Below are 10,724 nucleotides of genomic sequence, written 5' to 3'. Positions count from 1 at the left end.
CCTATCATCGAAATAACTTTATCTTACTATTTCCTTTCCTCTCGTGAAATACAGAGACCAATGTTAACTTCTTAGCACGGTGGATAAACTTTACACCCAACGATATACTCTTGAAAAAAAATTCTGCCTAGATGGAGAATCGAACCTACGACCTCCCTCATAAGAATCAAGCACTCTACCTCTTCTCCAGGTAGCTCATGTTAAAATATGTTACCAGTTTGAAGAAACCAATTCACACAGAATGTCATATCTATAATATCCTCATGGCAATTTTCATGAGGAAACGAATTCAGATAAAATCGAGAAACGCTGAAAGGAAAAAATGATGAACATGTCTATTGGCGTTTTGTCATATTTTGTAAATTGTGTAAAAATTCCGTGTTTTGAACAAGCAATCGTTTAGTTACGAAGTATTTTGTTGTTTATTTAAAGTAGGAACAGGAGAGCGAAAAGGAGTCATTTAAACCAGACCCCGTTTGACAAGAAACTTCAGCTTTCTTCCAAAGACTGTATGAAAAGAGAGAGGAACGAATGAAATATAAAATATGTGTGAAATTAAAACAATGGAAACCTTGAAAGATAATACTATAATAATAATAACAATAACCCACAGTTCTACAGCACCTTGAAGGGCCTTGCCTTACCTACCGACTGCTGGTCTCCCTCCCACACTGTTCCGCCGTCACCTTGTTGGAGCGTGGAGTTCTTAGACCAGTAAAGGGGGACGGGTGATCAGCCCGACGAACCCCCAGCCGTTTACTGTAGGTCTTCTCGACCGGGTTACGCTCACTCACTCGGAGCTTCCCAATTTCCTCACGATGGTGGGTTGCCACCGGCCCTATACGTAGGCCGAATAAATTCCGACCAGAGCCGGATTCGAACCTACGCCGTCCCGCAGCGAACGATCTCAAGACGAGTGAACGCCTTAACCCGCTCGACTACGGAGGAGGACGAAAGATAATACTAACGAACTTAAAACTATGAAAAACATATTTTCGTGGTGGAAAACTCCAAGTCATTTTCGAAATATGAAATTGATGTTTTTCTTTATTATGAAGTGGAGATATGGGACGATACGATCCCTCAGCAAGAAAATTTTAAGTAAGCTACCTCCAACTTTTTCAATGGTCATAATTACTAATCAGGGTCCGGAAGTTGATGAAAAATCAATGTTTTTTTCTGACCCTTAAAAACAATGCTAAACCTGATATCATGTCCGTTTCCCTTCAGTTAGAGCCGGAAAACACTTTCTCTTTTACATTTTCTTTTTGTTGCATTATTCGGCTTTTAGTTTATTATTTTTATTTTTTTATTTTTAACAGTTTTTGTTGCATTTTTACTTATTTTTGAGGTTTATTTTTCTCCTCCCCTGTTGTTACGTGCATTTTAAATGCATTTACTAGTAAAACTTACATATTTAGATTTCTTGACATAGTCCTTTTAGCAAATTCACTATGAATCGAAAATACGGTCAATGGAAAAGCATATTATTCTTAACTGAAATGTTTGGCAATGGATTAAAACACTTTGTGTGAAGATCTAGTTTGAGGTTCTTTTTCTGGACCCTATTATCGCTTTAATCTGTAGTTTTAAAGTAAAATTAGTCACAATATTAAATGCAATTACACTCTGGTATACGCGAAGCAGAACTGTATTTTCGGATGCTGGCCGACTACAGTATCATAGAAGGCCCACTCTGAAAGGAGATGAATTGGTTGATTTGGTGTTTTAAGTCAACTTTATGCATAGTAAGGAGTAGTGTGATTGATACTATTATTAGCACAAAATCATACAAATGAAGAGCTCATATGCCCGATTTGCCTACACTTAAAACTATGCCAAGATGCCCTTATTCCCTATTTCTTCAAGTGTGATATGCTCTTAATTCTAAGAATTCTGAATTCTAGTGTAGAAAAGAAGAATCCTCAATAGACAGATTTGCCTACACTTAAAACTATGCCAAGATGCTCTTATTCCCCATTTCTTCAAGTGTGATATGCTCTTAATTCTAAGAATTCTGAATTCTAGTGTAGAAAAGAAGAACCCTCAATAGACAGATTTGCCTACACTTAAAACTATGGCAAAAAGGGCATATAGCCCAATCGGCCATGTGTGTACATATTTAAATCTAAAGAATTTTGAATTCTAGTGTAGAAATGAAGAACTCCCCTCAGACAGATTTGCCCATGAGTGTAAAAGCTGAATCTCTTAGTTTGTTGTCCATAAACTTGTCAAAAATATGCCCCCCTTGATATTGTTTTGACTATACTTAAAACTAGGGCAAAAATGCTTATAAGAGCTTTTGCTTACACAATAATATAATGTAATATATGCTTAAATACTTATTACCTGGAATATGCTCAATATTTTAATTGGACACCAGCCTCAACTCATATATCTAGTACTAAAACAATATAATATGCAGAGATTTTCTAGAATTGCTCTGTGACTCTCTCATTTCTTACATCATAAACATATGATTTTTCACCTATGAGAATAACACTACATATGGTGTCATCAGGGAGTGTTTCGTGGAATTCACAGATAATTTTAATGTTTGTCCTGTCATTAACCACAACTTGTTTCCTTTTTGAAGTGTTGATGACAAACATGGGTCTCTGTGCTTTGAATTCATCTGGTGTGTAATACATGTCAGTATTGCCAGTAGTGACCCTTTTGTATGCTGTAAATGCTTCATATAATTTAAGGAAATCATCCTTGGACATGTCTAAATTATAATTTTCTCTAGGGAATACCTCATTTCTGCCATTTTTAAGATATATGTTCTTGATGTTGCAGTTATCAAATTTACTTGAATTTTTTTCCTGATTATTGTGTCTTCCAGTCTGAAACAGTACCACCACAAAATCCGGCATGTCATATTGTATACTGGAGAATGAATTTGTAGCATCAAACTCATAATAAGTACCAGTGGCGGGCTTCTGTACACATTGATATGTATAAAATTGTAAAGGAATCTGTGGATTTTTTAGAATATCTGCTTTGTATTTAAGAGCATAACTGGCTTCATATTCAACAACTGGCATTCTTAGCTCCATAGTCTGAATAAGGCATTTGCCTTCATCAGGTAGGGTATTAGGCAGAGCTTCCCCTGTAGAGTTTAATGTGCTGTACCTCATCAAAGCATTATTATCATTGGCAGCCCCTTCTAAATGTGATTCTTAAACCACCCTTCCACATAATATCTTTGTAATCTGAGAAGAATCCTGGCAACAGGCGCATGGGGAACAGTACAGTGTGGCTCTTAGATATAATTTTATCACCAGCCTCAAATCCACCTATTTTGTAGTAAGAAGCCTCGGTTTTGGATAATTTTAGTGTGGCCAAAGCTGTGGAGGTAATGCCGGGATAATCTACTCTGTTTATAACAACACCATGCTTTCTGATCTCAATTTCAGAGAACAGATGCGGCACAAAATTGTCCACCAATCTTATATTTGAATTTGCTGGATAATCTGTACCATCGAGCTTTACAACATCAAATTTGATGTATAGATCTGCTCTGTGAGGGTGTATAAAGCCATCCCCTACATCAAGATCAACCTCAATCTCTGTGTTGGGTTGATTTAAATTTGCAAATGTCCTCCTGTTTGGGGGGAATGATTGTAGCTCATAACTCTCAATATTTTCCATTTTTTTGTATGTATTTTTATTTAAATATTAATCTCTATGATTGCAGTTGTTGTGGCTCCAGCAAAATCAACTAATTCTTCATTAGTGACCATCAACTCAATGTAATCTATTCTATTATGGCACACAGGAAAATATAATGTTGGGGATGGAGTGTAGATGATTGGCTCCATAAATTCAGAATTAGGTTTGAATGTTGCAATGATGCCAGTTTGTTTGTGAGTGCCTATGCCATTTGATTTGGTGATCATACCCTCGGCCACATTACAGTGAATATTTAGAGTCTCTATGGCTAAGAATTTAGGTATATTAATAGCAGTGTGTTTGATGGCTGGTTCAAGTTTTGTGTTGTTCTCAAATCCTAACAGCTCTCCTATAGTACCCAGATCCACTGTCTCTGTAGCAGATACAATCTCTACTCTGTGAGTGACAGAATTTTGAGTTAATACTATACCTCTGGGTAATTGAGCATTTAGAGAAGATAGATTATATTGCCCTGGAGTGATGACAATTTTTTGATCCCCAACTGCAATTGTGTTGTTGTGGTGTGTAATATTAGGGATTAAGTACATGCCATAAAATGCTCTGAGAGCTATTGTTTTGGGATACACTATGTCATCATGTAATCTAAGTTTCAATATTGAATTTTGGCTGGTGAGATGGAATACCCCCATGATGTTTCAGATACCACAGGGCTTTTTGAAAATCTTCAATTGATGGTTTATTTATTTGAGACATATATCTAAGAACAGATAAACACAGATGTCCGCAATTAATATCTTTGAAATTTTGAACACGGGCATTATTGTAATAAAGATTAGCTGAATTTAGGTATTTTATTAAATTTTCAGGTGGAACACCTCCAAATGAATCAAACACAAATGCCTCATCTTTTAAATATTTAAGATAACAGATCCAGTGAGTGCCCTGATTTTTGTACTTATCCAAATTAACAATGCCACACTCTTTGTTGAGTGGTTGTTCTGGTAAAGAATCAGACATGTACACACCTCTAAAATGATTGATGCCCAGTGGCTTGATTAAAGCTTCAATATCTTGGTTTGTAAGCGGCTCTTGTTTTTTTTAAACTTATTCATGGCTCTCTTAACACCTTTGCCTTGTTTCTCCATGGCCAGGTTATGGCGCTTCAATTCATCTAATTCTGCCCTATTCTTCTTGGCATCTATTACTGTTTTTGCTATGGCAGCTGATCCCCCAGCCAAGCTCCCCACAGCCCCAAGTGCTGCTAAGATGGCCGGGATAGTAAATATAAATCCACCCACATGTGATTTTTTTCTAGATTGCTGTAATTTTTTTAATTGGGGGGTGCTAAGCAACAATTTCATACCATGTCCCTTGGCAATACAAGAATTTTTTTTCTTGCGCTGCTTTTTGGTTAAAAGGCTATCAATAGTTTTAAGAGATTTAAGACCTGCATAAGGTACCTGATACATAACACCCTTGGCCTTCATCCTAGGTTTATTATATATATATTCACAACCCCCACCCCAGTTTTTGTTTGGTGTTCATAGCTATGGTGGTTCCCAATGCTGCTATTCTTTCACTTAAAGAAGCATCTTTGCTTACAAATCTACCAAATGCAGCCTCTTCTAATTTCTTGTCTGCAACATGTCTCTTGTCAAGATCAGAATGTGTGTTGTATGCTATGTCATGGTCTCTACAAGCAGCATCTAGGGGATTAACACCAGGATCACCTCTGTTTAATCTATGGTCTAGTTTTGTGCCTGGACCACAATACTGATAGCCTGGAATGTGTAGTTCAAATGGCAGCTTGTTTATAATGTCATTAACCAGCCCCCGACCCTCAGAAATATTCCAAAATTTAGGTGGTAGAGTATTAATAATTTTTATAAGATATCCAATCCCCTTAGTGTCATTCACTATAAAAATAGACAATTTTGTGCTTATCATGTCCATAATTCCAACCTTTTCATTGTAAAAATTGTGGTTCCCAGCATTTTCCTCCCCAGCTATCACCAATATCCTATCTACAAGTTTCCTGACATCATCAACCCACACAAATTCTTTGGGCAGGGTGTTATAATGTTTGATTCTACTGCCAGTCTTGATCTGTGACCATATGGGCTTGATTAAGTTGTTATATTTTGCTCCACTGCTAGACTTAACTCTTTTTTGTGTGGGATCATTGTTCTGGTAGAGAGCATCTGATTTTATTAATATTTCTTTGTAATGCTCATAATCTTGATCTGTATAGCTGCCAGGTCTCTTCCTAGTCATCAGTTCCCACAATCCAGGTGTGCCGGGATATTTAACAAAACCACCTTTTTCTCCAAGATGAGATTCTGAATATACAATCAGATCATCTCCCATAAATGTTACTCTGAAATTGCCAATTCTATGTATGATGCTACCATCACGCTCTGTGTCAGCATATAAGCCAAAGACCTCATCTTTGTTGTCTTTAGGTGTGCTTAAATATTTTTGAGCAAGAAGACCCAATTCAATAGGATCCTGACTAGCTTCAATTCTTCGAGGAGCAACAGGACTAGGTGTATGAATACTAGAAAGTGGGGTGATTGGATAATCTAATATGTTCCTTGCAGCTACAGGTACAAGCTCTGTGATCAAATTTTGATTTTGCTCTGTAACAGTTTTGATATTTTTACCTAATTCACTAATAGCATCAATAATAGGCTGTTCTGTTTGTTTGTGTTGTTCATAAATTCCTCGGTTCTCTGATTTCCATCCCTTAAATCTTTTTACAAGATAATTTCTTAATTTAAGATCATCAATGATTGGCCTTTTCATGGTTATTTATATATGTTTCAATGTCTAGAAAATTGTTGATTTTATTTCTGTATTTGCCAGTATTAGGTATTCTTGTCATATCAATTGTGACAAACCCATAACTATCCTGGTTCCAGCACCTACTGCAAAACTTGGAAAAATCATTGTAGCTCAAGTCCCCACCTACATATTCATCATGTATGTGTTTGAGGTTGGTATGATCTTGATGAAACACACATATAAAATTGCTGTTGTCTCGGATCAGCTGCTTCGGAATTTTAGAAAAAGTCTGTGCCAGGTAGAAACAATCTATGTTTTTGTGTCGGCCCTGTGTAAAGAAATTTCTAACCTTGTTTTGATTATCCAGTATAATGTCATCAAACACAACAACAGAATTATCGAGACATTCATGGAGTGGCTTAACATCTGGTTCAAAAGTGGCTATATCCAGTCCATCATATAGCTTCATCAGCTGCTGATATTTTAATTGTTCCAAGCTCTTAGAGAAGACATACAAGTGCCTGTTTTTCCAGTCTAACCAGTTGGGTGCCAATAAAAAATTATCAATCATTAGTGTAGTTTTACCACAAGCCGATGGCCCAACAATAAGACACCTAATATTTTCAGGCAGCAACTTGCCATTTCTCTTAATCTGCTGTTCAGGTTCTGGCAGCCTCTTTATAACATCCCAGGTGCTCATATTATCACTTTGTCTGCATCGATCCAGCTGTGTTCTGGAAGTCCTAGCCATTTGACAAATAACTTGTTGCCTTTTCTGCGGATGATTTTTTCTATGAGATATGTGTCAGGCTGTTTAGTTTTGGTGAGTTCTTCTTCATAGAACCTGCCTTTGAGAATTTCTCCTCGGTGGTCTTTTATTATATATGTGTTAAGGGTCCCAGGTTTAACTTGAACCACTGTAAATAATTCAGTGCTCCAGTTTCTTGTAAAGCCTCTTTTGAATAAGTGCTTATATTTGCTGATTCTTACTTGATCACCCACCTTGTATTTGGCTTTTCTTGTTGTTGGCTGATATTTAGGATAATAAACAGTACTGATCAATTTTTGCTCATCAGATGAAGTTACCTCAGAGGGTTTCATGTTGATTGTGGAATGGACCGAGTTGTTATATTTTTGTAGAAGTTCTGGAAGAATATTAATCCATTTATAATTACCTTGAAGTGTGAATTGTTTATACATATGATTTTTTAGGGTTTTGTTGAATCTCTCTACAATTGAGGCCTTGAGATCACTGTAACTCGAATAAAGTTGTATTGACTGGCTTTTACTAAATTGTTGAAACACTGAATTATAAAATTCTTTGCCATTATCTGTTTGCAAATAGCGCGGTGATCTTCCACTCTGATTGATGATTGTCCTGAAGGCTTCTGTAACACATTTTCCAGTCTTAGATTTGAGTGGCACAGCCCAGGCAAATTTTGAAAATGTATCTATTACAGTGAGTAGATACTTGTAGCCCTTGTTGATTTTGTCTAAGTTTTTCAGCTGTCCACTTGCCATCTCAATCAAGTCGCACTGCCATAAATCATCTATGCCTTTTGTGACTACTGGCAGTCTCTTATAATTATGTCTGGCTTGTCTGTGTAATTCATCAACAATAATTTGTCAAGACATAATATGAAAACAAGAATATTGCAACTATGGGGTGTTCAGCAGCTGATACTACAGGATTTTCTAAATATAATTTGTCTCCTATTTGTATATGAAATTCCAGAGAGCCATCATCTTCAGCATAAGATGTTTCTAATGTATTGGGGTCTGTAAAATCCTCCAATTCTACACTGGTGATTTTTGGTTTATTATCAGCATTTGTTATTGATAAGGTAGGGTACTGGTGTGCCTGTGGTTGAAGCCAATATTTGATCTTGATTGGTCTAAGTGTGCCCCCAACAAAAAATTGGTAACAAAATTGTGCAGGGGACAGCATATATATTTTGCCACCTGGTGTAAATGGTGAATCATATTCTTTGTTGGGGATACTGTACAATTCAAGAATTACTGTATGTTTTGGATTCTCGATTATGCCGGTTATTTCTTTTTCTGCTGTAAGCAATCTACTTGTTACAGATTCAAGGTGCTCATTGATAGTCCTAACAACATCATCATGGCCTGGCTTGATTTTTATGTCCACAACAAGTTTTTTGTATTGTTGCACAATTTCTTGAAGCTGTGTGGCAAAAACAGACAGAGCATTTGCTTGATTGGATTCCATGGTCCCTAGCTGTTGCTTGATATTAGCTACAATTTGCTGTAAATTTTCAACAACTGCCAATTTTGAATTTTGAGCAGTAAGATCATGGACTTGTCTTCTGATATCCTCAAACAGGGCATGCAGTTCATTAATATGTTGATTAGTTGGTAGAGTGGCCACTGTCTGCGTGAGTTGTTTGATCTCTGTCTGGATATTCTTGATATCTTCTGATTTCAATATGCGATTCACTGCCCTCTTAATATTTTTAAGTTCCTGTGATGTAGGCAGATTTGATACAGTATTTTGCAAAGATTCAAGTGCCAATTTCACATCATTTAATTCAGAAGCATCAACCACACCACGCATAGCATCTTGAAGCAGGGCTATATCTGCCTGAGTGGGTGTTGATTGTTGTAAAATTTCAAGCTTTGTTTGGATATCATCGATCAAGTGATGAAAATAAGATAGCTCAGATTCAGTGTTGAGGTTTTCAAGTTTTGTGATCTGTTGCTGGACACTGGCAAGGGTATCTACAATCCCAGGCAGGCGAGATTCTAGAGTTTCTTGTACATTTGTCAAATCATTTTGCACTGCTGCTATTGTACCCTCAAGATGGGTTATGGTACTTTGAATTTTTCCAAAATCTTCATATGTTTCAAGTTGCAGCTTAATGTTGGCAACACTCCAAGTTTTGCACTCAAAGCATCAGAAGATGGCAAGTTGTTCATAAAATTTTCAAGTGTCTCAATTTTTTCTTTAACCTCGGCTATGGCATTGTTCAGAGGGTCCAGATTAGGTATCTCCAGTGATTGAATCTGTTCTTTTAGAGTGGAAATCACTAGATCAAAATCTTCTTGTGATTTTATGCTTTTGACAATTGTTTGGAGCTGTGCCTGGACATTATTTATTTGCTCTTCCAATTGTTGTTTCAATTGCTCAGAGTTGGTGGCCTGGGTCTTAAATCTGGCGTGAAGAGCTGCTACAGCCTCTTCTAAACTTTGAAAATTATCCAATGTGGCCAAATCAGTATATTTCTGAAGCAATAATTTGAGTTCAGAATCAATTTTAAGAAGAGGGTCCATGCATTGTGATTGCAAATTTGTAATTTCTAGTTGAAGACTGGCATTCAGTGTGGTTTGTAAAGCTTGTAAATCACTTCTTAATTTCTTGACTCTGACATCAAGCATCAGAATCTCATCACTGTGATCTTCATGTCTTGTATGGCCAAATATATCATTAGGCATTTTTGTTTTAGCGGTTATTTATTATTGAATATCTAATTCTTAATTCTATAAAAAAGGGTATAAGCTTGTCATAGGATCCCGGGACCTCAATATATAAGCAGTCACCAGCAGAAACAGTATATACAGTGCCAGAAATCATGTTTGAGTGCTTAATTCTATAAATATTTCTCCCTATTGAAATCTTGACATTACCCTCAGGGGTTGTAATAAATTGTAATTGACCACCTACAGGTATTTGGTAATGATTTAAATTATTGTTAAATATGTACAATGTTTTACCTGTTTCATCATCAACATCTGTAAGTATGCTGTTCAGATGAATAATTAACAAAGCACTTAGTTTAGATATTATATCAGAAGAGGGTTGTGGTGTTGGCAGGTCCATAATAGCCTGTTTTTTGAACCCAAATAAGTTCATAGGCATGTTTATTTATTTCAAATCATGCTCTGTAATTGGGCATTGATTCCCACTTTTCAAATCACAATGACCCCATGGTAGAGTATGTATGCCACATGACAAAATACATCTCTTATCATCATGTGGGTCCAGAGCCACTTTTCTTACATTATTGCTAGTCAACAAGTGATCCACACTCTGAATTCTGGATTCTGATGTTCTGATTGTGCTACATGATTTGAGGCAATTTTTGTAATCTTCAAATTCAAGCTCTTTGTCTACAGTCACTCTGCCAATGCCCTTGGCTTTTTTTGCAACAGCACCACTACATGTTTCAAAGCTGTACATCTTGGCCCTTAACCCAGCAAATGCCACAATAACATCACCAAGTGTCTCATCTTTTAACTTGCCAGGCACCTTTTTGTTGTGGTGTTGAATTTTTGAATGTTCA

The sequence above is a fragment of the Lepisma saccharinum genome, chromosome 17, assembly GCF_977018435.1.
Source record: "Lepisma saccharinum chromosome 17, izLepSacc3.1, whole genome shotgun sequence".
Taxonomy (NCBI): Eukaryota; Metazoa; Arthropoda; class Insecta; order Zygentoma; family Lepismatidae; genus Lepisma; species Lepisma saccharinum.
Note: the sequence above shows the minus strand (reverse complement) of the source record.